The sequence below is a fragment of the Oncorhynchus nerka genome, linkage group LG11 (genome assembly GCF_034236695.1).
Source record: "Oncorhynchus nerka isolate Pitt River linkage group LG11, Oner_Uvic_2.0, whole genome shotgun sequence".
Lineage (NCBI taxonomy): Eukaryota > Metazoa > Chordata > Actinopteri > Salmoniformes > Salmonidae > Oncorhynchus > Oncorhynchus nerka.
The window spans coordinates 45,810,018-45,835,603 of record NC_088406.1 but is presented as its reverse complement, the minus strand read 5'-3'; the positions used below and the strand labels follow the sequence as shown (position 1 = coordinate 45,835,603).

The 25,586-nt window shown below is 41.0% G+C and overlaps 1 long non-coding RNA gene across 1 annotated transcript; it reads left to right on the top strand.

Annotated features, from left to right (window-relative positions):
• On the top strand, nucleotides 1–25,586 carry LOC115136980 (uncharacterized). Its single transcript, XR_003864742.2, has 3 exons — nucleotides 1–71; nucleotides 10,608–10,737; nucleotides 25,363–25,586. It is a non-coding gene; the product is annotated as an uncharacterized LOC115136980 (long non-coding RNA).

Below are 25,586 nucleotides of genomic sequence, written 5' to 3'. Positions count from 1 at the left end.
ATTGCCCATGTGCATGTAATTGTGATGGACGCTGTAGGAGAGAGGAATAACATCGTGGGAGTGACAAAAAAGTGAGTAAAAAACACCCTAAATATGTTTAGAACTACAAATGAACTTTCTTCTGTCGATTCTTGTTTTTTTTTATGTCACAATTCCAACCCTCCTCCTTTATGCCGGCTCGGGACCGGCAAAAGTGACCTAAAGGAGACACTCTGGCGGAGTTACTTAGTTTATGTTATTTTTATTCTTTTTTTATTTGTATTCTTTTTTTTTTTTATCTTAATTTGGTTTGGTTTTTAACCTTATGATCCACTTAGGAGCCTACAACAAGTCACAGTAAAACATTATTTTTTTACCATAAAATGTTTTTGTTTGTTTTTTGTATACAATCTACATTAACAATCTAAATGGACCAAAAAGAGACAGTAGAAATAACTGTCAATGGCAATGTGAGAAAATTATGGTAACTAACTTTCTTCCAGACCCCCCTACACATACACACAGGCTGTGCTGGCTCACAGAAAGAGTGGGTCATCGTCATTTTGGTCAAGGCTCTCTAGGGCAGGTTCATCAACTGAGGGAACTGACTTAAATGAGTAAGCAGCTGATGTGCCAAAAAGCTGCAAAACATTATCAGGCAGCTGGTAATCATAGCAAGCCTCACCAGACAGCTTCTGTCCATATCGAATGTACAGGATGGAGTTAAGGGTCTGCAAGGACATCCGATTTCTAAGTTTGCTTTTTACCACAATCATCTGGCTGAATACTCTCTCGACTTCAGTATTCGAGTGTGGCAAGGACAACACAGACACAGAGCAGACATGGCAAGTTCTTGAAATGGGTTGATATCAGCTGCAGCCCTGAACTTCCAAATCTCACTCCAGAAGCCCAGTGTGTTTTTTTTGTCTCATTCCATTTACTGAGATGGATGGTTGTCCTTGCCACACTCGAATACTGAAGTCGAGGGAGTATTCAGCCATCCATCCCAGATTGCTGGACAATCTTGTCTATCTCTGCAGGGGAATAGCCAAGGAGGTTGGCTATTTTTTCTAGTTCTCCAGGGTTCTCCTTGTGCTTTAGAGTTTCCTCCACATTGAAACCTGACATGTACTGCAATGCTTCGATTATGTCCGGCAGTCTCACCCTCAACTCATTAGTGATGGGGATGGTGAAGGCTAGCCGCTTTCAGACATTGTTTTCATCCTCAGGCGCAAGGTGTAGCTCAGCTGCCTTTGACTCAAAAAGGTAACCAAGGTACGGTTTCGGACTGATGAATCCATCTATTGGCCCTTTGAGTACATCAACATTTGCCAGTGGATTCACCACCCTGCTGCTCACAGACTTGATCAGGCTATCCAAGCTGTCAAGTAGCTTAAGAGGATCTACTTGCTCTCCCTCAAAAGCCTTGATGGCCAACTGTACCTCACCCAGCACTGACTTCAAAAAAGTCAGATACAATATGTTTTGAGGATCACTGTACATGGAGTATAAAACATCAGCCATGTAGCAGTGATCACTGCATTTGGTGAATGCGAAATGCAGCCTAAGCTCCTCCTACTGTTCCAAAATGCGTGAAACAGCGGGTTCAATGGAGAGCCAACATGTGGCACACACCTTGGAGACACTGAAAACCAGTTATAAGTCTCTTCTACCAAGTACTCCACACTACGGGGGATGTTGTCACTGGCAGCATGACTTACAGCAAGCAGAGAATGGCACACACAGCGAATAAGAACCAGATATTTGAGGCCATACTCCTTCAGCACTTTATGGACCCCATTGTTAATCCCCGTCATATCAGAGGCATTGTCAGTCCCTACCTATCCCCAGAAGTTTCTCTTTTTTAAGACAACACTTCTCGAGGAAAGCCACAACAGCACGGGCTATAGATTCAACAACTCCAACTCAACAAGCCCCAGAAATGTTGATACAATTGTCTGCTTGGTGTCACTAAAGTACCTTATCACAACCCCCATGTACTTAGAAACACTTACATCCGTGGACTCATCAAGAAGGAGGCTGAAATGCTGGTCACCCACATCTGCAACAGTGGAGTCTGAGAAAGCAGCTCTACATGGTTCTCCAATATGATCACATGCCAGCATGGAACAGTGTTCAGAGATAGCTAATGCCATGGTGGCCTCAGCCTTTTTTGCAGAGTAATTTTTTTTAAACCATAAAATGGCAACTTGTTTTGGGTGGAACTGTTATAAGGCTTTGCCTTTTGAGTATGTTTTTGAGTTGTCATGTGTTTGTTTACATGACTAAGTTTGGCGTAGAAATCAGCCTTACAATACAGGCAGTATGCCCGTGTATCATCTCCAATACACGGCTTCAACCAGACTTTGAATTCAGGGTTTGATTCCTACTCCTTTCTGTATTTTTGAGTGTACAGTTTAGACTGAGACATGATGAGCTAGCCAGCTAGATGTTTAGCTTATGTCACAGAGAGGCACACTCACAGTGGACAAGGTGAGTAAGTGACTGAGGCTGTGTGAGTCAAATGCAGTGATTTATTTTTGTGCAGTGATTTATTTTAGACAAAGAACATTTTACATTTACATCCCGCCCTGAATGTAAGCCAGGGTGAAGACTGGGCCGCCTGTGAGTGCTTTGGGACGGGGGTGGGGCCAAAGGCAGCACCTGCTGCTTGTCGATTTTTAAAAAATGTGTCGCTAGAGGGGCCTGAATACTTGCTAAATATAGCGACAAAGTAGCTAAGTTGGCAACACTGGGCCCTACCTGTTACACCCTGACCTTAGAGAGCCGTTTTATTTCTCTATTTGGTTAGGTCAGGGTGTGTGCATTCTATGTTGTGTATTTCTATGTTGGCCTGTATTTCTATGTTCCCAATCAGAGACAGCTGTTTATCGTTGTCTCTGATTGGGGATCATATTTAGGCAGCCCATTTTCTCACTTTCTGGTGTGGGATCTTGTCTATGTTTAGTTGCCTGTCTGCACTAATTTGTGTAGCGTCAGGTGTCGGTCATTGGTTTTGTTTTTGTTAAGTGGTTCATTCATTAAAAGAGAATGTACGCATACCACGCTGCGCCTTGGTCCAATCCTTACAACGAACGTGACACTACCAGGGAAGTTGCTAGAGGCAGGTCGATTTGTTGCTAAATGATGTTGCGATGTCATTGCGTGATGACGTCATTACGTAAAACTGCGTCATTATGTAGAATACACAATAACGTTACTCAAATTGACTGGCCATCTCAGCTGAAAAATTTGATTTGACATTTGTTAGTTTAGATTTGTTTGTTTATTATCATTTCGATTGAGACATGTTGATTGATGTTGTAAATTCTGTTTGAGATCAAATATTTGTGACCAACAATATTCATTCGGTTTGTCTCGAATGCATACTACTGCAGTCAGCCAACAAGGATTTGCAATTTGCTGAAATTGTTGCTGACTGTGTACGAGCTGAGTGCCTGCTGCTGACGTCACTCACAATGCACTTTTGCAGCCAGGCATATGTGTTGTGACTGAGTGTGACAGCGAATATTGTTTTGGTGTAATTTAGAGGTACAATTAGTGCAGTTTAGTGTTTGAGTCACTTTTCAAAAGCTAAAATTTCGCCAAAATTGTTGCTAGGTGCCTTTTGAAAAAAAAGTTGCCAGGGTAGTCTGAAAAGTTGCTAAATATAGCAACAAAAATGATAAGTTGGCATCACTGGGCCCTACTGTTGGGAGGAGGGGCAACTGTGGAAAACCATTAAAAAAATGACATGCCCTCCTAAAACTGGTTGTAACTCTTCTGTTTGTGATATTACGATTCTAACACTGACAGTGTGTTACAGTGGGGCAAAAAAGTATTTAGTCAACCACCAATTGTGCAAGTTCTCCCACTTAAAAAGATGAGAGAGGCCTGTAATTTTCATCATAGGTACACTTCAACTATGACAGACAAAATGAGAAGAAAAAAAAATCCAGAAAATCACATTGTAGGATTTTTAATGAATTTATTTGCAAATTATGGTGGAAAATAAGTATTTGGTCACCTACAAAAGTTTATCTCAATACTTTTATCTACTCTTTGTTGGCAATGACAGAGGTCAAACGTTTTCTGTAAGTCTTCACAAGGTTTTCACACTGTTGCTGGTATTTGGGCCCATTCCTCCATGCAGATCTCCTCTAGAGCAGTGATGTTTTGGGGCTGTTGCTGGGCAACACGGACTTTCAACTCCCTCCAAAGATTTTCTATGGGGTTGAGATCTGGAGACTGGCTAGGCCACTCCAGGACCTTGAAATGCTTCTTACGAAGCCACTCCTTTGTTGCCCGGGCGGTGTGTTTGGGATCATTGTTATGCTGAAAGACCCAGCCACGCTTCATCTTCAATGCCCTTGCTGATGGAAGGAGGTTTTCACTCAAAATCTCACGATACATGGCCCCATTCATTCTTTCCTTTATACGGATCAGTCGTCCTGGTCCCTTTGCAGAAAAACACAGTAGGTATGGTGTTCTTTGGATGCAACTCAGCATTCTTTGTCCTCCAAACACGACGAGTTGAGTTTTTACCAAAAAGTTATATTTTGGTTTCATCTGACCATATGACATTCTCCCAATCTTCTTCTGGATCATCCAAATGCTCTCTAGCAAACTTCAGACGGGCCTGGACATGTACTGGCTTAAGCAGGGGGACACGTCTGGCACTGCAGGATTTCAGTCCCTGGCGGCGTAGTGTGTTACTGATGGTAGGCTTTGTTACTTTGGTCGCAGCTCTCTCTAGGTCATTCACTAGGTCACCCCGTGTGGTTCCGGGATTTTTGCTCACTGTTCTTATGATCATTTTGACCCCACGGGGTGAGGTCTTGCGTGGAGATCGAGGGAGATTATCAGTGGTCTTGTATATCTTCAATTTCCTAATAATTGCTCCCACAGTTGATTTCTTCAAACCAAGCTGCTTACCTATTGCAGATTCAGTCTTCCAGTGAAGGTCTACAATTTTGTTTCTGGTGTCCTTTGACAGCTCTTTGGTCTTGGCCATAGTGGAGTTTGGAGTGTGACTGTTTGAGGTTGTGAACAGGTGTCTTTTATACTGATAACAAGTTCAAACAGGTGCCATTAATACAGGTAAGGAGTGGAGGACAGAGGAGCCTCTTAAAGAAGAAGTTACAGGTCTGTGAGAGCCAGAAATCATGCTTGTTTGTAGGTGACCAAATACTTATTTTCCACCATAATTTGCAAATAAATTCATCAAAAATCCTACAATGTGATTTTCTGGATTTTTCTGTCTCATTTTGTCTGTCATAGTTTAAGTGTACCTATGATGAAAATTACAGGTCTCTCATCTTTTTAAGTGGGAGAACTTGCACAATTGGTGGCTGACTAAATACTTTTTTGCCCCACTGTATATAGACCTATTTAGGAAAATACAAGGACGGAGGGGGGCTTGATTTAAAAAAAATGGCAGAGTAATAAAACAAAACAATTAATGAGCAGTCAAAATGACTGTTTTAGCGGTTCTAGTGTGTAATTAATTACCTTTGAGAGTGGGAGGTGAAAAATGTTTCATCCATGCCATTTCCGATGACATGCTTGACAGTAATTTAGTACAAGGCTGACCTGATGTCACTCCACTAAAACCCTCTGGACCGATTCAGGATCCCTTAGTCAAAGGGGGTCAGGAGTAAATTACATTTTTTGCTAAAAGGAACTAGGCCAGAGCTGTACTCTACATGCAAATTGTACTACCAGGTTATTTTTATGTGGCGAAATAGTAATCTTCTGTGGAGAATATATTCAAGTACCTCTTCAATCAAATGTGACACCGAGTAATCTGTACTTGCTCTTAAGCTCTACATACTGTAGTAATCAATGGATCTTTGTTAAAGGAATACGATGGAAAATATTACTTTCAGGCCGATTTGTACGTCTACAGACTGAGCTCTTTCAGTAAGAGTAACTGCCTGAATGCAATGCCATTTGACTGTTTCTGCTAAATTATTCAGTGATATTTTAGATTCTTTAAATGAATAGGTTTCAAGTTAGGTAGACTTTTTAACTCGTAGTATTCATTAGAATACTTTTTAGTATGTAATGAAATGTAGTTTAATGTTGTGGGACTAGCGCTTAGCATTGTTCTTCAGTTGTCAGCTTTTGTCATAATGACAAATACAGTACTTTCACCTGGATGATACATACGTATATAAAAGAGAATGTATTGGCCCATTACATTTTGATTAACAGTGCATGTTCCCCCTTAACCTCTTAAATGTAATGGAAAAATGTAGATATCTGCCTCAATAGACATACCCAAATGTAACTGCTATTCATGTGTAATTACATGATTCTGACATGCCAAAACGTGGTATATCTGGAAAGAAGACATCTGGTAGATTATGAGGAAATGTTTAGAAGATAGATAGGAATTACGTAGTTCAGAATACACAAGATCAAGCACACACAACATTTTTGTTTTTTTTATTTTGAATGTAACCTTTCACTGACTGACAAGCTTAAGTGAATTATTGATGCTCAGAGCTGGAAACACATCAGATGGCTTCCACAACATGTGAACAATATCAGAAAAAAATGGGATTGATAGACTTAACAACTAGAAATGGGAAGATGTTTTGGTCACGGGACGTTTCCATGTGCTCCTAAACCTCTCTAAAGTGGCATATATGTCTGTAAATTAGATCATTCCAGTGCTATTACGCATTTGCAATCCATAAATGCTATTTGTTCAGTATAAATACACAATTTCTACCATATCAACCTCACTCAAACATTGTGGTGGTGTTATGGGGTATCCAGGGTACATTCAAGTGTTCTTCAATCTTTCCAAAGTGTCCGAATGTGGTAATTGCACTGTTTTTGCATAATGGATGTGCCTAAAAGTTATTGTTTGCTATAAAAACTAAATTTCTACAACACCAACCTCCCTCTAACATTGCGGTGGTGTCGGGGTCATAGAGGGGATGTCTCAAGTGTTTTCATCAGATTTTTCATGTGCAAAGACATAGTCACTTGGTGGACATTCAATATTGCTATTAAGTCATACATCATCTGATAACATTGGCAAATGGCTAGATTTGTTCCTACCAACCGGAGGATTAATTTCACCCCCCCCCCCCCCCCCCCATGTATCTATAGCTCAAACACAAAACAAATCGAATCTTACCTTGTATGACGTTTAATGTTTGAAAAAATCTGACTCTAGGGACTGGTGATCAATAACGGTAGGTCAGATAAGACATCCTAATGATCTGTGGAATCCCGGCTTTCGGTGTGAATCAACGTATTCCGTGTTTATGTCGTTTATGCTTCACGATGCTAACCGGAATGTAGGTAGCAGCCATCTTGAAATGAGATCATCTCATCGGCCTGCTCTTATACATTTGTATGCCCCACCAAATATTTTAAGGCACAGGTCAATAGGTAAGGTACTCAGCTTTCCGCAGACACCGTTCTCGTACCAACACAAATATCGGGAGGAAGGACGTGTGTCTGTCTCGAAGCTGATGAAATTAGCCTCACCCTGTAGAGAAAGGCTATTTGGAATATGAACAGTGACATGAATAATCTGTCTGCGATTTCTATGAGGTATAATAGAAAGTGTCTGGAATTATTCCAATACGCCAACGCTTTTTCACCTAGAGTGTCATAGCCCAGTTGGTGTACTTTATAGTCTAACTGTCATAGACCAACCGGTATCATTTTCCTCTTCAAATAGGATGTCAATTGCTTTTTACAATGATAATCAAGTAGATTTTTAATTGCACACCTGACTATAATGTGATTTGACAGATCATTGATGTTCTCTGAGAGACTACAGCTTTTATAGACCTTCATCTGCAATATCTGAAACGAAATATGCCACTAATGGAGAGCTGTGGTCAAGGACGTTTCTTTGTCACACTTCACTACCTTTGTGGAAAGTGAAATCGGGAGAAGTGAGAGAGTATGTGTCAAAAGTAATTAGACCGTTTCAAATCAAATCAAAGTTTATTTGTCACGTGCGCCGAATACAACAGGTGTAGGTAGACCTTACAGTGAAATGCTTATTTACAGGCCCTAACCAACAGTGCAATTTCTAAGTAAAAAATAGGTATTAGATGAACAATAGGTAAGTAAAAAGACAGTGAAAAATAACAGTAGCGAGGCTATAACAGTAGCGAGGCTATAACAGTAGCGAGGCTATATACAGACACGGGTTAGTCGGGCTAATTGAGGTAGTATGTACCTGTAGGTATGGTTAAAGTGACTATGCATATATGATAAACAGAGAGTAGCAGCAGCATAGAAAAGAGGGGTTGGAGGGACAATGAAAATAGTCCGGGTAGCCATTTGATTACCTGTTCAGTCTTATGGCTTGGGGGTAAAAGCTGTTGAGAAGCCTTTTGGTCCTAGATTTGGTGCTCCGGTACCGCTTGCTATGCGGTAGTAGAGAGAACAGTCTGTGACTGGGGTCTTTGACAATTTTTAGGGCCTTCCTCTGAAAACGCCTGGTATAGAAATCCTGGATGGCAGGCAGTTTAGCCTCAGTGATGTACTGGGCCTTACGCACTACCCTCTGTAGTGCCTTGCGGTCGGAGGCCGAGCAGTTGCCGTACTAGATGTTGATGCAACCAGCTCTCGATGTTGCAGCTGTAGAACCTTTTGAGGTCCTGAGGACTCTTTAGTTTCCCGAGGGGGAATATGCTTTGTCGTGCCCTCTTCACGACTGTCTTGGTGTGTTTGGAACATTCTAGTTTGTTGGTGATGTGTACACCAAGGAACTTGGAGCTCTAAACCTGCTCCACTACAGCCCTGTCGATGAGAATGGGGGCGCGCTCAGTCCTCCTTTTCTTGTAGTCCACAATCATCTCCTTAGTCTTGGTTACGTTGAGGGATAGGTTGTTATTCTGGCACCACCCGGCCATGTCTCTGACCTCCTCCCTATAGGCTCCCTATAGTCTCGTTATTGTCGGTGATCAGGCCTACCACTGCTGTGTCGTCTGCAAACTTAATGATGGTGTTGGAGTCGTGCCTGCCACGCAATCGTGGGTGAACAGGGAATACAGGAGGGGACTGAGCATGCACCCCTGAGGGGCTCCTGTGTTGAGGATCAGCGTGGCAGATGTGTTGCTACCTACCCTCACCACCTTGGGGCGGCCCGTCAGGAAGTCCAGGATCCAGTTGCAGAGGGAAGTGTTTAGTCCCAGGATCCATAGCTTAGGGATGAGCTTTGAGGGTACTATGGTGTTGAACGCTGAGCTGTAGTCAATGAATAGCATTGACTTCCTTTTGTCCAGGTGGGAAAGGGCAGTGTTGAGAGTGCAATAGACATTGCATCACCTGTGGATCTGTTTGGGGGGTATGCAAATTGGAGTGGATCTAGGCTTTCTGGGAAAATGGTGCTGATGTGAGCCATTACCAGCCTTTCAAAGCACTTCATGGCTATTACAGACTTAATCAGGGACATGTTGAAAATGTCAGTGAAGACACCTGCCAGTTGGTCAGCACATGCCCGGAGCACACAGTTAATTAGTCTAATCCGTCTGGCCCCGCGGCCTTGTGAATGTTGACCTGTTTAAAGGTCTCTCTCATGTCGGCTACGGAGAGCGTGATCACACAGTCGTCCGGAACAGCTGATGCTCTCATGCATGCCTCAGTGTTGCTTGCCTCGAAGTGAGCATAGAAGTGTTTTAGCTCGTCTGGTAGGCTCGTGTCACTGGGTAGCTCGCGATTGTGCTTCTCTTTGTAGTGTGTAATAGTTTACAAGCACTGCCACATAAGATAAGCGTCAGAGCCGGTGTAGTATGATTCAATCTTAGCCCTGTGTTGGCGCTCTGCCTGTTTGATGGTTCGTCAGAGGGCATAGCAGGATTTCTTATAAGCTTCCGGGTTAGAGTCCCGCACCTTGAAAGCGGCAGCTCTACCCTTTAGCTCAGTGCGAATATCCATGGCTTCTGGTTTGGGGTATGTACGTACAGTCACTGTGGGAACGACGTCCTCGATGCACTTCTTGATAAAGCCAGTGACTGATGTGGTGTACTCCTCAATGCAATCAGTAGAATCCCGGAACATGTTCCAGTCTGTGCTAGCAAAACAGTCCTGTAGTTTAGCATCTGCTTCATCTGACTACTTTTTTATAGACCGAGTCACTGGTGCTTCCTGCTTTAATTTTGTCTTGTAAGCAGGAATCAGGAGGATAGAATTGTGGTCAGATTTCCCAACTTGAGGGAGAGCTTTGTACTCATGTCTCATCTAAAAAACAAAATCCCTCTGGTTGCACATTTAACATGTTGATAGAGATTCGGTAAGCCTGCATTAAAGTCCCCGGCCACTAAGAGCGCCTCTGGGTGAGCGGTTTCCTGTTTGCTTATTTCCTTATACAGTTGACTGAGTGCGGTCTTAGTGCCAGCATCCATCTGTGGTGTTAAATAAACAGCCACGAAAAGTATAGATGAAAACTCTCTTGGCAAATAATGTGGTCTACTGTTTATCATAAGACCCTACTTCAGGCGAGCAAAATCTAGAGACTTCAGAGTTAATGCATCTCTTGTATTGTTCTCCTGTTTAAAATAAATGGAAATCATGATGTTGAGCAATTTGTATGACTGTGTGATCTTCACCACCTAATGCCACTTCCTTTTCTTTGTCTTTTCTTTCAGGTAAGTCAGTGCTGCTAAAAACCTTCAAGGAGAAGACAGTGAGGAATGGCTTTGCTGTCGTTTAGGGGAGGAAGCCTCTGTAAAACTCTCAATGGCTTTCTATCCATCAAAAGGTGGATGTTGGGATTGAGTGAGTTAACGTCAATCATAACATCCTTTCTGAGACACGCTTCCTGATTGAACTTCCAGGCTCCTCTCTGTATGTGTTGCCTGTGGCTACAGTATTACCTGTGTATCTGCCATCAGCTGGGTTGGAGAGCAGATGTAATCACAGCATTATTCCCTCTCTGTGCTGTCACACACCAACACAAAACACCTCAACTTGATTAGCATTATTCACTCCTGAATAGGTTCCTTGTCATTTATTTGTGTTTGCCTGCAGAGGTATGCTTATGCCGATAGCAGCAGGGAGGATGTGAGGGATGTAGGCCCACATCAGGTGTAGTTTCACTTGTCTTTGTGTATATGATGCCCCAGTTGTTCATTGTTTGTATGGAGGTGTGCTCTTTTTCATTACCCACTAGTAGAATTAAATGAACTGATCTTCTGTTTTCATGTGCTGGTGTTTGATGGCATTATAGCCCACTCACTGTGCTTTGAGACTTATGTGTGTGTGTGTGTGTGTGTGTGTATTACAGCCCTAGAGTAGGATCATTAGCCCCATAACTCACCCTGTTAACCCTGTGCTGTAGTTGCTGTTGGGTTGTTCTCTCCCTGTGATGTATTATGGGTGTTGCAGGGAAGCGTTCCAGCTGACTAACGTAGATAAGCTGTTAGAGATGGACTGCCGCTAGTCTTATTTGTTCCCTTGAGGATCGTGTTCATCTTGTGATTTAAACACTTTGGCTATTCTTCTTTCTTTTGAACGTGTTGAAGTATCTTCCCCCTCCATCTCCTCTCCTATTAAGCAAAAGCAGAATAGAGACTTCACCTTTCAATTAATCACTCTCAATGTTACCATGCGTGTTAACCAACGGTCAATGAGGTGCTGTAGATTTGTCTGTATAAATAGAACATGGCAAACCCACCATACATAGGTTATTTTTAGTCATGCAGTGGGTTTAATATTTCAATGCTTCTGTCTAATTTCCTTGGACTTTCAGCACAAAGAAATTCTACAAAATAGAATAGCTTATAGAATTGCTAATGCCTTGGCTAGGTAATGGTGCCGGAGAGGATGGTTTTATTTGCTTTTAACCAACCGTGCTATTTTGTTCGGTTTTTTTCGCATTGTTTGTAACTTATTTTTGTATATAATGTTGCTGCTACCGTCTCTTTTGACCGAAAAGAGCTTCTGGACATCAGAACAGCGATTACTCACCTTGAATTGGACGAAGAATGTTTCTTTAATGAGTCGAATGAGAGGGATTTACTCCAGACACCCGAACAGGCCCTCATCCCCGTCATTCACAGGAGGAGATCGGGGTGCCTTATGAGGCTCCGCCGATGAGTGGCTAATCTGCCTTTGCCATCGGTACTATAGGCCAACGTACAATTGCTGGATAATAAATTGGACGAACTAAAAGCACGTATACCCTACCAACGGGACATTAAAAACTGTAATATCTTATGTTTCACCATGAGTCATGGCTGATTGACGACATGAATAACATACATCTGGCAGGTTAAACACTGTATCGGCAGGATAGAACAGCAGGTTCTGCTCACTTGAGGTACAGTATCTCATGATAAGCTGTAGACCACACTATCTACCTATAGAGTTTTCATCTGTATTTTTTGTAGTTGTTTACATACCACCACAAACCGATGCTGGCACTAAGACCGTACTCAATGAGCTGTATACCGCCAAAAGCAAACAGGAAAAGGGGCGCTCCTAGTGGCCGGGGACTTTAATGCATGCAAACTTAATTCCCTTTTTACCTCATTTAACTCTGTTAAATGTGCAACCAGAGGGAAACAAATTAGAGACCACCTTTACTCCACACACAGAGAGGCGTACAAAGCTCTCCCTCGCCCTCCATTTGGTCAATTTGTCCATAACTCTATCCTCCTGATTCCTGCTTACAAGCAAACATTTAAGCAGGAAGCACCAGTGACTCGGTCAATAAAAAAAGTGGTCAGATGAAGCAGATGCTAAGCTACAGGACTGTTTTGCTAGCACAGACTGGAATATGTTCCGGGATTCTTCCAATGGCATTGAGGAGTACACCACATCAGTCACTGGCTTTATCAATAAGTGCATCAATGACGTCGTCTCCACAGTGACTGTACGTACATACCCCAACCAGAAGCCATGGATTACAGGCAACATCCGCACTGTGCTAATGGGTAGAGATACCGCTTTCAAGGAGTGGGACTCTAACCCGGAAGCTTATAAGAAATCCCGCTATGCCCTCTGACAAACCATCAAACAGGTAAAGCGAAAATAAAGTTTTCCAGTGGATCTGTCTGACCAAAATGAAAGCAGGCTAATAGCCTAAATAGCTAGATCACCCTTGATAGCAGTTAGCCGTTTGAGAAGTGGAGGCTAACTGCCAGGTCCTGCTGCTTCCCTGGGCTGTGTTCTTTATTTTGAATGTGACCAGCTATATGATGACCTCCTGTCTTGAAGGATAGACTCTTTCTATAGGTCGTTATCAATAAAACATCATACTAGCGTTTGATTTGGTTCATGGGGGTAATGAGACCACTAGCTCCATTTACACCATTGACAACTATGTGCCATTTTCAAGGGATTGTTAAATACATTTTATAACTATTTGGATTTAATATCATCACCTCTTGAAGAGCATAGTTTGAACTACACAATTCCAATTATTCAACATTTAGCTCTATCAGTGTTATACATCAATTGATCATGTATTTTCAGTTACATTAGGGTAGCCTTATCTGTTTGGCATTAAGCTAGAAACATGTCTCATTTAGCTTGCTTCATACCAGATAAGGCTTTTGGAAAGAGCTTGACATCGTCCTGGTTAAGTTGTCAGTCGGACTACTGTCATCACCAATATAGATGACAAGCAAATCAAACCATAATTGGATATAGTCTTCTGGTTTATCCCATTAAAGTTAGCTTATTAACTAGCCATATTGATGTGATCTGGTATTAGCTAAGTAGCCAATTTTTCATGGTCCATCAATCAATGTCTGTCAGTAGCAATCTGGATTAAACTATTTAAAAACAATGTGGGATAATGTTAGCGAACTTGTCTATATAGGCCTTGTGTTGGTTGGAGAAAAAGTAGGTCTACTTACCACTGTCGTGTCTTTTACATCATTAAACTGAAGATTAATATTTATCAAATGACTCTGTAATTATTATTACGCGATTAAACTGATTAATCATGTAACTGTAATTAACTAGGAAGTCGGGGCACCAAGGTAAATATTCAGATTACAAAGTTATAATTTTCCTAAAATAACTTTTCAGATATTTTCATATCTGATCAATAGTCTTCTGATTAATTAATTATTCTTTACCTCACATTAGTCTCATTCCAAACATCGTAAATTACTGGTTATCTGCAGGAACCCAGTCTTCACTATGAGTCATCCATACATCAATTGTCTTAAATAATGTATTTATTAACTAACTAAACAATCACAAAAGTACACACACAAACAAACAAAGTAAATATGGTTACAAGAAATGATAGGGGAATGTGCCATATTGGGCTAAACTGGCATGGCGGCTTGTTAGACAAAAGGGGAGTGGGGTTCAGCTGAGAAGTCACTACAGAGTTGATAATTAGAACAATTGAAATGCTAATCCTTTGCACATGAACCCTCACTCATTTGGGAACAATTGCAATCAATATACATTGGGGCAAAAAAGTATTTAGTCAGCCACCAATTGTGCAAGTTCTCCCACTAAAAAGACGAGAGAGGCCTGTAATTTTCATCATAGTTACATATGACAGACAAAATGAGAAAAAAAATCCAGAAAATCACATTGTAGGATTTTTAAAGAAATAAATTCATTAAAAATCCTACAATGTGATTTTCTGGATTTTTTTTCTTCTCATTTTGTCTGTCATAGTTGAAGTGTACCTATGATGAAAATTACAGGCCTCTCATCTTTTTAAGTGGGAGAACATGCACAATTGGTGGCTGAATAAATACTTTTTTGCCCCACTGTATATATTTACGCTCAGTGTGTCGTCGGGATCTCTGTTGAAAAGTTAGTTTCTGTTGGAGAGTTTGTCCGCCCTCTCTGTCATGGTTAGAATGGATAGTTCAGAGTGACATTCATTCATGTCGTTATGGATAGATGTTTCGACGGTTGTCGCTCTTCGCGTTCAATGATACCGAATTCCTAGCTGCAGACTAGTAATTAATATCAGAGACCTGTTCTTATTCTGTCGGTATCGGTAGTCTAAGAGTTTAACCACATGGGATGGTTAAAAGATTCAGCAGTCTGGTCTCAAACCTTGGCCCTCCCGTTATCGAGGTCAGCTGGTCTGCAACCTTTGTCCTCTCGTGATTGAGAGCAACATGGTCTGTTGAGAATTCTCAAGGTGGGGGTGCCCGACCATAACTGGGCTCATGGGCGGTCCTCTGATTTAGTTGAACTCCAAAGAGAATTGGAGTTTCCTTCATTAAACAGACCAAAATCACATTACACAATTTCACAAACAGTATCATCATCACTCATTCATCTTATACAACAATTAGACGTAAGCCTCATATCTGAGGCTATTATATAAAAAGCGTTATGGTAATGTGGCCGTATTGACTCCCATGAGTTTCACAAAATTGTACCAAGCGGACCAGTTCGTAGCTGGATTCTTCACAGATCTTTTATACCTTCTCCAGAACATAAATGTTGTTCGGACCTCAAGTTATGTGAGGTGGAAGAAAATGATTTGTTCTCTTCTATGAAAACTCTACTCTATCTCTATACTGTGGCCATGAGGAGATAATCTCCTCCAGGAATTTACGACCTCTCTCTGACCACAGCAGCCTGGGTGTAGGAGACAGAGAGAGGGGGGTGGGGCTTGCTGTACCCAAAGAGGGCAACGTCATGACACCACTATGTTTAGCTAACTGTACAAAGTTTCCACCGGTAGCTTGCGAAGTAAACGTAATCGGCAAATGCGCCCTTTGACACAGTTCAGTTAAATGCATTCAATTGTACAGCGGCAGAGTGTTGGACTAGTAACCAGAAGGTTGCAAGTTCAAACCCCTGAGCTGACAAGGTACAAATCTGTCGTTCTGCCCCTGAACAGGCAGTTAAGCCACTGTTCCTAGGCCGTCATTGAAAATAAGAATTTGTTCTTAACTGACTTGCCTAGTTAAATAAAGGTAAAAAAATATATATATCCCCTTTCCCTTCTGCTGCTTGACAGGCAGACTGCGAATGGAAATTAACATAAACCTTGTCAGGTATAGTTGACTTTTATTTTATATAATCAAATATCCAATTAATAGTGGCCAATATGGATAGATACCGTGAGGTTTCACATATCTGAAATGACATGATCAATTGATATTTACTGATCACTGAATGCATGCAGTTACTTACTGTATAACTCTGATGATAGAGCTAAATGTGCACAATTGTTTTGCATGGAAAAATATGAGGTGATAATGCAACCAAATAGTTTACATTTATTTAACAATCCCTACAGACCTCAGTTGTCAATGGTTTTTGTGGAGCTACGAGTCTCTTTCCCCCCAGCAGGCAAATCGAACACTCAGCACCTTATTATGACATTTTATTGATAACAACCTATAGTCACTGCAGGGACAGAGGTGTTGTTATGACAACCAGCTACATTCAGCTGCACTTTCCAGATGTTCTGTCTGAAACATTTACAGCTAAAACCCACCTCAAGTCCCTGAGTGCCACTTGGGGTTTCAGTTTATCTTTCATATGCGACAATGTGACATCATGGAAGTACAGACACCTAAGGCTCATTAGTATTTGATATGGCATAGTTAAATATAAATTATTTTCCCGTGTAGCAATGATTGACTTACAGTATTTGTGTTTTAAGGGGTAGCCTATGATTGTGAGAATCAAACCCGACAATCAAGGAATTATGTAGGCCTTTTGAAACATTGCTGTCTGCTGATATATCATTCATGCTCGTACAGCTACAGTTATCATTCATGATCTGGTTGGGGTATATTATCTTATCTAGCCACAGTGGACACCCCTGCTGCACTCCATACTCAACCTGTATGGGTTGCAGTATGGAGACATCACATCAATTAGACATAGTGAATGTAGAATGACTGGGGCCCAGTCTAGGGCTCTCTGTGGACTTCTTTATCAGACAGGTCTAAGGGGATCTCATGACACTGGCTTATCATGGCACCGATGGAGAAAGAGTGGGAAAGCTCTCACAAAACCACAGCTGCCGGGCCCAGAGAGCAGAGAGAGAAGCGGCAACTCCGGGTCAGTCTGTCTCCGATGATGGACACACCTTATCTGCTTTTCCTCAATAGCTACTACATCAGTTTAGACAGCCCTCTGAAATTACTTCCATTGTTGTCTTCAGATGTAAGGAAGAGCCTCTACAGGGGCTTTGTCATAAAATATTCTATAATATTAGCCAGACAGATTCAACGAAGGGAACACTGAACTCCTCTGGTAAAGTGACTTCATTGAGTAGAGGAATTCTTGACATGAGAGACATTCAATGACAGCAACATTATTACTGTGTGAGTGTCCAATTGTTTCACTATGAGAAAAACTATTATATTTTGATTGCAATTGACAAGAGGATTAGATCAAAAAGCCTTGGAGATGGGATGATATAAACATTCTTTTTTTCTCAAATGAAGAAAATAGCTGTCCAAGGCCCTATATATTGGCGAGATAAAAATCCATTATCGATGCTCAATATTGCACTCCATGTCTTGGCTCTTAAAGTAAAGAATGTGTGTGTGTGTGTGTGTGTGTGTGTGTGTGTGCGCAAGGGGGAAATAAAGTGGATTGTGAAGCCTTGAGCGATGTTTGGGTAGAAGTTAGAGCAGTGTTGAGTCAGATTCTCAGTTAAAGTGTGAAAATATACATCTCTTTTCCCAAAGACCGTCAAGGCTAAATCTCAGATCTGTGAAGCAGGTTTTAACATTTGGCTATGCCTGTTATGTCTGCCAAATACACCTTTGCATGCTGAGATTTCCAAGGGACAATTGGGTCAAAAATCTGAAAATCGAAAGCCTTCTAAAGAAGGGAAAAGGTCATGTATTGTTTAAAAATGGCCTTTGTGCAGATTGCCATGTCTCATTTTTGATTAATTGAAAATGATACTTTTTTCAAAGTATCTCTCTTTTTCAAACAAGCATTGCAGATCTGGCTACAATATCAATTTCATCCCCCTGAAAAGATAGAACAACAAGTATTATGGCTGAACTCAAATCTACTGGTTTATAAAATACTTGTATGGCAAAGATGTTTGAAAAGGGTATTTTGTTTTTATATGATAGTCTACATTGTAATGGTAGAGTTATGTCTTTCATGGAGTTTTCAGAATTGTAAGGGAAGGTCTGCTCAATCCAAGATTACAACCAATTGATTACAGCATTACCCCAAAAATGGAGGAGGCAGGTGGCAGCGGGAGGAGGTAGGGAACTGGTCTGTCTGCCCAATATAAAGGATCAAAACTGGCGGAGGAATAAAAATAGATAAAAATTGCATAAATAAGAAAGTATACCAGTTTCATTTGAGGACCAGGATGTTGACAACTGTGCCATACAGATTGCAAAATAGTTTTTCAGATTCCATGGTACGAGTTTATATATACAATGGTACGGGTTTATATATACTGTACAATGACGCAAGATTCAAGTCTTCAAGATTTCAGCTAAAATTATTATATAGAATTCTTTGCATGAACAAAATGTTGAATATTCATCGAAGCTCTGCAGATTTTGTTGTGAGGATACAGAGTCAATAGACCATTTATTTTGGTATTGCCCTCAGGTAGCCTGTTTCTGGTCTCAGGTTCAGGAATGGCTGAAAATGCATAACATTAATCTAAAATTAAGACCGGGTCAGTCGATTACTAATATACTAATACTCTTAGTAAAACTATTTATCTTCAACTCGCAATCTGTGGATTCTATTTGATTAGAAATTGTACGTTAAAACCTCTTGCCTCTACTTGGGACGCTTGCGTCCCAACTAGAGCTCTGGAAATGCAAATGCACTACGCTAAATGCTAATAGTATTAGTTAAAACTCAAAAGTTCATTAAAATACACATGCAGGGTATCAAAATAAAGCTACACTCGTTGTGAATCCAGGCAACAAGTCAGATTTTTAAAATGCTTTTCGGCGACAGCATGAGAAGCTATTATCTGATAGCATGCACCAATACACTACAACACAAAAGCACAGCAGGGGACGTAAACAAAATAATTAGCATTTCGGCGTTACACAAACCGCACAATAAAATAGAAAACAGTCATTACCTTTCACCATCTTCTTTGTTGGCACTCCTAGATGTCCCATAAACACTATTGGGTCTTTATTTCGATTAAATCGGGCCATATAAAGCCAAGATATCGTTATATGTAGACTGTGTGATAAACGAAAAAAACAGCGATTTCACAACGTAACGTCATTTTTTAAAATTCAAAAAGTAGACGATAAACTTTCACAAAACACTTCGAAATACGTTTGTAATGCTACTTTAGGTATTAGTAAACGTTAATAAGCGATAAAAATCATCCATAGGCGATGTCAAAATCATTAGCTGTCGTCTTGGAAAAAATTTCACGAGAGAGCTCTTCCGGAATGATCTGGGCGGAGACCGGAGGTAAGTGGTGCCCCTGTTTCGGTTCAACCAAGAATCAAAGAGGATTCAATTCACAAGACTCTAGACAACATGGGGATGCTGTGGGAGTTGAATGCTCGGTCTTATCTAATTCGGCTCACTGTTAACAATTGCTGGAAGTGGCGCAAGGATATTTATTTCCATTTTCTGTGATCAGGTTTTCCTGCGCTTTCCGATGTAACGCACGTTATGTAATAGCCACAGTCGTGATTTAACCAGTTTTAAAAACGTCCGAGGGTTTCCTATCCACACATTCTAACCATATGAACGTACTATATTCCTGGCATGAGTAGCAGGGCGCTGAAATGTTGCGCGATTTTTAACAAAATGTTCAAAAAAGTAGAGGGTAGGAGCAACTTTAAACATCACAGCATACTTGAGAGATATATGTTGCGTAGAAATCCGAAGAGGGTGGCCAGCAGGGATAGGTGGGATGGGCTGAGGGAAGTTGAGGATGGGCTGAGGGAAGCTGAGGGTTGGGATGTGGAATTGAAGACAAGTGGGAGTGGAGTTGCTAATTGATGTTTTAACCTCTTACGTCGACCCGGCACGCAGGCGTCCCATTTAGACATCTGGAAATGCAAATGCGCTACGCTAAATGCTAATAGCACTCGTTAAAACTCAAACGTTCATTAAAACACACATGCAGGGTACTGAATTAAAGCTACACTCGTTGTGAATCCAGCCAACAAGTCAGATTTTTAAAATGCTTTTCGGCGAAAGCATGAGAAGCTATTATCTGATAGCATGCAACACCCCAAAGGGCACGTAAACAAAATAAGGGCACGTAAACAAAATAATTAGCATAGCCGTCGCTACACAAAACGCAGAAATAAAATATAAAACATTCATTACCTTTGACGATCTTCTTTGTTGGCACTCCTAGATGTCCCATAAACATCACTATTGGGTCTTTTTTTCGATTAAATCGGTCCATATATACCCTAAATATCGATCTATGAAGACTGTGTGATCAAGGAAAAAACATACTAATCATATGCATATACTATATTCCTGGCATGAGTAGCAGGACGCTGAAATGTTGGTTAAAGAGATGGGTGGGGCTAAGGCTTAAGAGGGTGTGAATGATGCTGAATGGGTGTAGACAAAGAAAGGCTCTCCAGTAGTAGTAGCAAAACAGTGGTTCCCAACTCCAGTCCTTGAGTACCCCTAACAGCACACATTTTTGTTGCAGCCCCAGACAAATATGGTCACATATTCATATCATAATTAATCATTCTCATGGATGAACTCCTCTAACTATGAGATTTTATATATACTGCTGGGCATGAGCTGTAAAAGACCTGTTAATAATGTAAGAGTATTGATTGGTACTGTGAGGGAGTGTAACTGGTTTGGCATCAGCCATGTTTCCTGTTGGAGAAAGGCAATCATGGTGTATTTAGGGGAGTTTTCTGTACAAATACTAATGTTCCTCTCTGGGTGGAAGGGAGCAGTGAAACTACATGATGACTCTGGGAGAACAGAGAGTGTATCTAGTGTGACCAGCTATATTCTGCTTCTGGTGATGACCAGTTAACAAAGCATGACAGTAAACTTTTCCTGACACTTGACTTTTTATCTCATAAGTTTTGTTCTTTATAGCTTTACCCTCTGCCCTTATCTCTCTCGTTTCAACTTCAAGTGTACCTTGGATTTGGAGGTGTCAGACAACATCTGTGTTAAATGCGCCTTAGAACTTCATAGATACAAAAAGCTGTGAATGTCTCCTTTTTATTTTTTTAAATTTAATATTTAAGGGTTGACCCGAGCATTCTGTACTAACAACAGCAGTCAAGCACCCAGACACAAATGAGAGCGTTGGTGACTGCAACTGTGCTGTCAGATTGTCTGTTCGTAAAAACAAACACTGGACTCTCTGGCCGATAAGTAGGATTGATCCGAACATTCAGACCTCACAACTGCAATCAAGCACCCAATCTAACTGGCTAACATTGGCTAGCTTGCTAGGTGTTTCCAGATACACATGAGAGAACACCTCACTCTGACCATTTTACTCACCCTAGCAGAGCTGGTTAGGCTGCTTTCATGTTATCCCGAGCGGTGCGGACTGTAACTGTGCTGCTGGCAACAATTTAGTTACACTTATTTGCCGAAGTTTACTGACACTGGTCATATTCAGTGGGTGTTGAGCGTTTATACATTCAACTGTTATTCTGCACTCTGGCATACTCAGTTGAGAGTGCTCTGAAATCAGAGTAAATGGCCAGGCTGAATTTTACGAATGCACACGAAATGGTTACTTGCATAGTGGAGTCTTTTATTAAGACATGTAGCTAGCTAGCTAGGTAAACAATGAGCCACAATCCCAACTCATTACTCGTTACTACCCTTTGTGAATCTGTAGATAGCTAACCAACCAGGTTCCATATTAGCTAGCTAACATTAGGCTATAGCTAGCCAAGTAAATGGCTCTTTCTGTCAAAATTAGAAATGTGTCATATCTGAAAATGTAGCTAGCTAGACTATCTTACCCGTATAGATCATTCATAGATGGACGCGTCTCCTGTCAGATGCCATGGTTGCCCTTTGAAGATGAAATCTGGAGACAGGTGTTTTCTCCATCTCCTTAGGTATCATACACGAATTCCACTGATTTCAAAAGTCAGCCTTCCAGAAAGTGGAAAGCAACACTTAAGCAGCTTCACTACACAATACATTAAAAAATGTCAAACTGCAATAGACAGGATTACATAGACATACTGACCAGCTCAAATAGACAGAAGCGTGCTATATGGTGGACCAATCCAAACTCCTCTCTCGGCATGTCCAGCCCACTCATTATCTCAGCCAACCATGGCTAGCAGGAAGGTTGCCCTCTTTTCTCTGGCTAAACCAACTAGACTTGTAATTTAACAATTGTATTCATATTTACAGATGGCATACACGTTTGTTATTAAGGCACATGAAAGTGCACATGTTCGAGAAAGCATTTCTGCCAAAAAACGCATTTTGATATAAATATAAGGTTACGTTCAAACTGCTCTCCTGTGAAGTAGTGACCAGCAACATACGCCTAGTTTCCTGAAACGGGTCACACATATCTGGTCTTTTGCTCAAGGGTAAGTGGTATATTGTGGATCCAGGAAACTCATAATCTCTGCTGTTTTGAGTTTGATGGTAGTTCCAAAGCCACTGTATCCTTCATAACAGTCACTGGTAATGGCTATGACAGTGAGCTGGTACTCAAAAGAGAAGAGCTTGTGATATAATGACTGCTGAAGCACAGGTGAGATTATTTTAGAGACGTGATTGCTACACTCCTACAAAGGCCCTCTAGAACCTGTAATACATAATAGCCTCACAGTCAAGCATACATTTCAGCAAGTCCAAAAAGTGGAGGTGATAGATCGTTTCCTGTAATGGACGCTACTAAGTAATGTCAGACTGTTGCAAAGATTTTGGTCAGACTATTTTGGGCTGCTGTTGGGCTCCAAGATACGGACTTAAATGGAACCCAAACCGCCTGCGCGCATGTGCCATCGTGCATAAATGTATTTAGTCCCCCCACATCAAATGTGATCACGACACGCAGGTTAAAATACCAAAACAAACTCTGAACCAGTTATATTAATTTGGGGACAGGTCGAAAAGCATTAAAAATGTATGGCAATTTAGCTAGCTAGCTTGCACTTGCTAGCTAATTTGTCCAATTAGGTAGCTTGTTGTTGCTAGCTAATTTGTCCTGGGATATAAACATTGAGTTGTTATTTTACCTGAAATACACAAGGTCCTCTACTCCGACAATTAATCCACACTTAAAACGGTCAACCAAATAATTTCTAGTCATCTCCCTTCCCCTCCTTGGCTTTTTCTTCTTTGAACTTATATGGTGATTGTCATCTAAACTTTCATAGTATTACCACGATGACCGACAACACAGTTCGTCTTTCAATCACCCACGTGGGTATAACCAATGAGGAGATGGCATGTGGGTATCTGCTTCAATAAACCAATGAGGAGTTGGGAGAGGCAGGACTTGCACTGCAATCTGCGTCACAAATAGAACTGACTTCTATTTTAGCTATTGGCAATGCAGACGCGCGCGAGCAGTGTGGGTGCAATAATTGAATAATATAGATTTCAAAATTTATTTTGCAACACTCGCGCACGCGACGGGAGTGGTGTAGTCAGGGTATTATAGATGCTTTGTGTGTTTGTGCGTGTGTGTGTGACCTGTCTCACTATAAGCTGACCTGTGTCATGACATTGCCCTAACCCCCATAAATACCTTTCCCCCTTTTCTCTCTCTACTCTACAAATTGGACTTTTAGAAAGCCCTTTAACATAGAGAGAGTCTGGTAACATCAAAAGGGTGGGGAATGGAACCATATTTCGGTAATCCAACCAGTTGAAATATCCGTTGGTACTTAAAGAATATGATGTCAGATCAGTTGTCGTCTGAGACATTATTACTGATGACATAAACTGTATATTGGAACGTCTACACATTCTAGTTATCGGATTCACATGGAATTGTTGTGTAATTTAAATGTTTAAATATAAAACTATTTGTGAAAAGATCAAATGTAATTTTAGCTTCTAAATAAGAGAATTGTTTTCATAAGTGAACTATGCTCACTCAGTGGCACTGCCCATGTGAACAATGAAACACTCCCTTCTCTCCACCACTACAAAAGCCCATTGACGAAAGTCAACCTGATGTTCCCGATGATGGGAGGACTCCTGTCCATACGTTTAAAAGGGCTAATATCAACAACAGAACTAACCCAACCTCAGTGTGAGCTCTGGTTGCAAATGGATGAACGACAACAACCTTACGAAATTAACAGTGTGTTCCCGGTGTCTTGAAGACTGATTTCCATATGTTTAGAAGGGCAAATTTCACCTTGGAGGTGACGATCGACACGCTGGAAGAATGAATTTCGACTATACCAGCCAGAATATAGCATGAGCTTATAGAATGGCAACTTGGTATGAACTTTGAACTCTTATTCACTAAAGAAGTGATACATCCTAGAAGTCGGGTTAGCAGCAGCAGCTGTAAACGTGGGCTAGGAAGGACGGACAATCTCTTCAGAAAGACGGTACTACAATGTATTTGTTCTACCACACGACGATGGTACTACAACGTATCCATTCTACGACAAAAGATGTATTCTTCAAGGACAAGTGAGATCTCTGCTGGGCAACCCAGCCTTCCATTTTCGACTAATCTATCGAAGCACAGCTCAGAGTAAATATTTCTTGCATTTTCCTTTTCAAAATAGGCGGTTATTTAGAATGCATAAGATTCTGTATTTACGATCGCATCACTTCATAAGGTCCGATAAAGACACAATCTTCCCACTCTTTCATTCAAACCCAACCCCCTTTCTTTGGGTAACCAGTCGTCACATCGGTTCCGTCCACTAGGGACGTTTTCTTGTATGACCCATCCTGTGTATATGTCATTCTGTGTGATTATTTCGTAATTAAATAATTAAAGCAAATTTGGTATTGATGATTCAACTTGTTAGCCAGAGTTCGTGAAGATTTTTACAACATTTAGATGAGACTGAATAAGGTGACGATGAATAATTGACTGCTATTGATATACAATATTACCAGGTCTTTAAGAGTTTATTCGGAAGACAACAGCTCTATAAACAGTCTTCCGTGGTGCCCCAACTTCATAGTTAATTACATTTACATGATTAGTTTAATCAGGTAATATTAATTACAGAGACATTATTTGATAAAATAGCATGTCATAACACTTAATCCATAGCAAAGACACAACACCTGTATGTCTCTTCTCTCTCAATAGGATGTGATTGGTGGGATGGCTGGACAAGGGGGACCATTTCGCTGACAGCTGAACAGAGAAACAACAGTTTATTAAAGGACTGTCAGTTTGTCTCCTCTATCTAATACAACAAACCCTTTTGCGAGTGACCAGGCTTTGAACAGTTAGCACGTTGGCTTGAGCATTGACGTTTTTCCACTTGCTGTTGTAACGTATACTCCCTCTCCGGCCTCTAGGTCATCAGGCTGCTGATTATCCCGCACACCTGTCATCATCATCTCGCGCACCTGCGCCTCATGACGCTCACCTGGACTCCATCACCTCCTTGATTATCTTCCTTATATCTGTCACACCCCTTGGTTCTTTACTCAGGTGTTATTGACTGTGTATTCATGTCAGTGCATTGTTTGTGTTTTGTGTTCATTGTTTATTTTATTTATTAAAACACTTACTCCCTGAA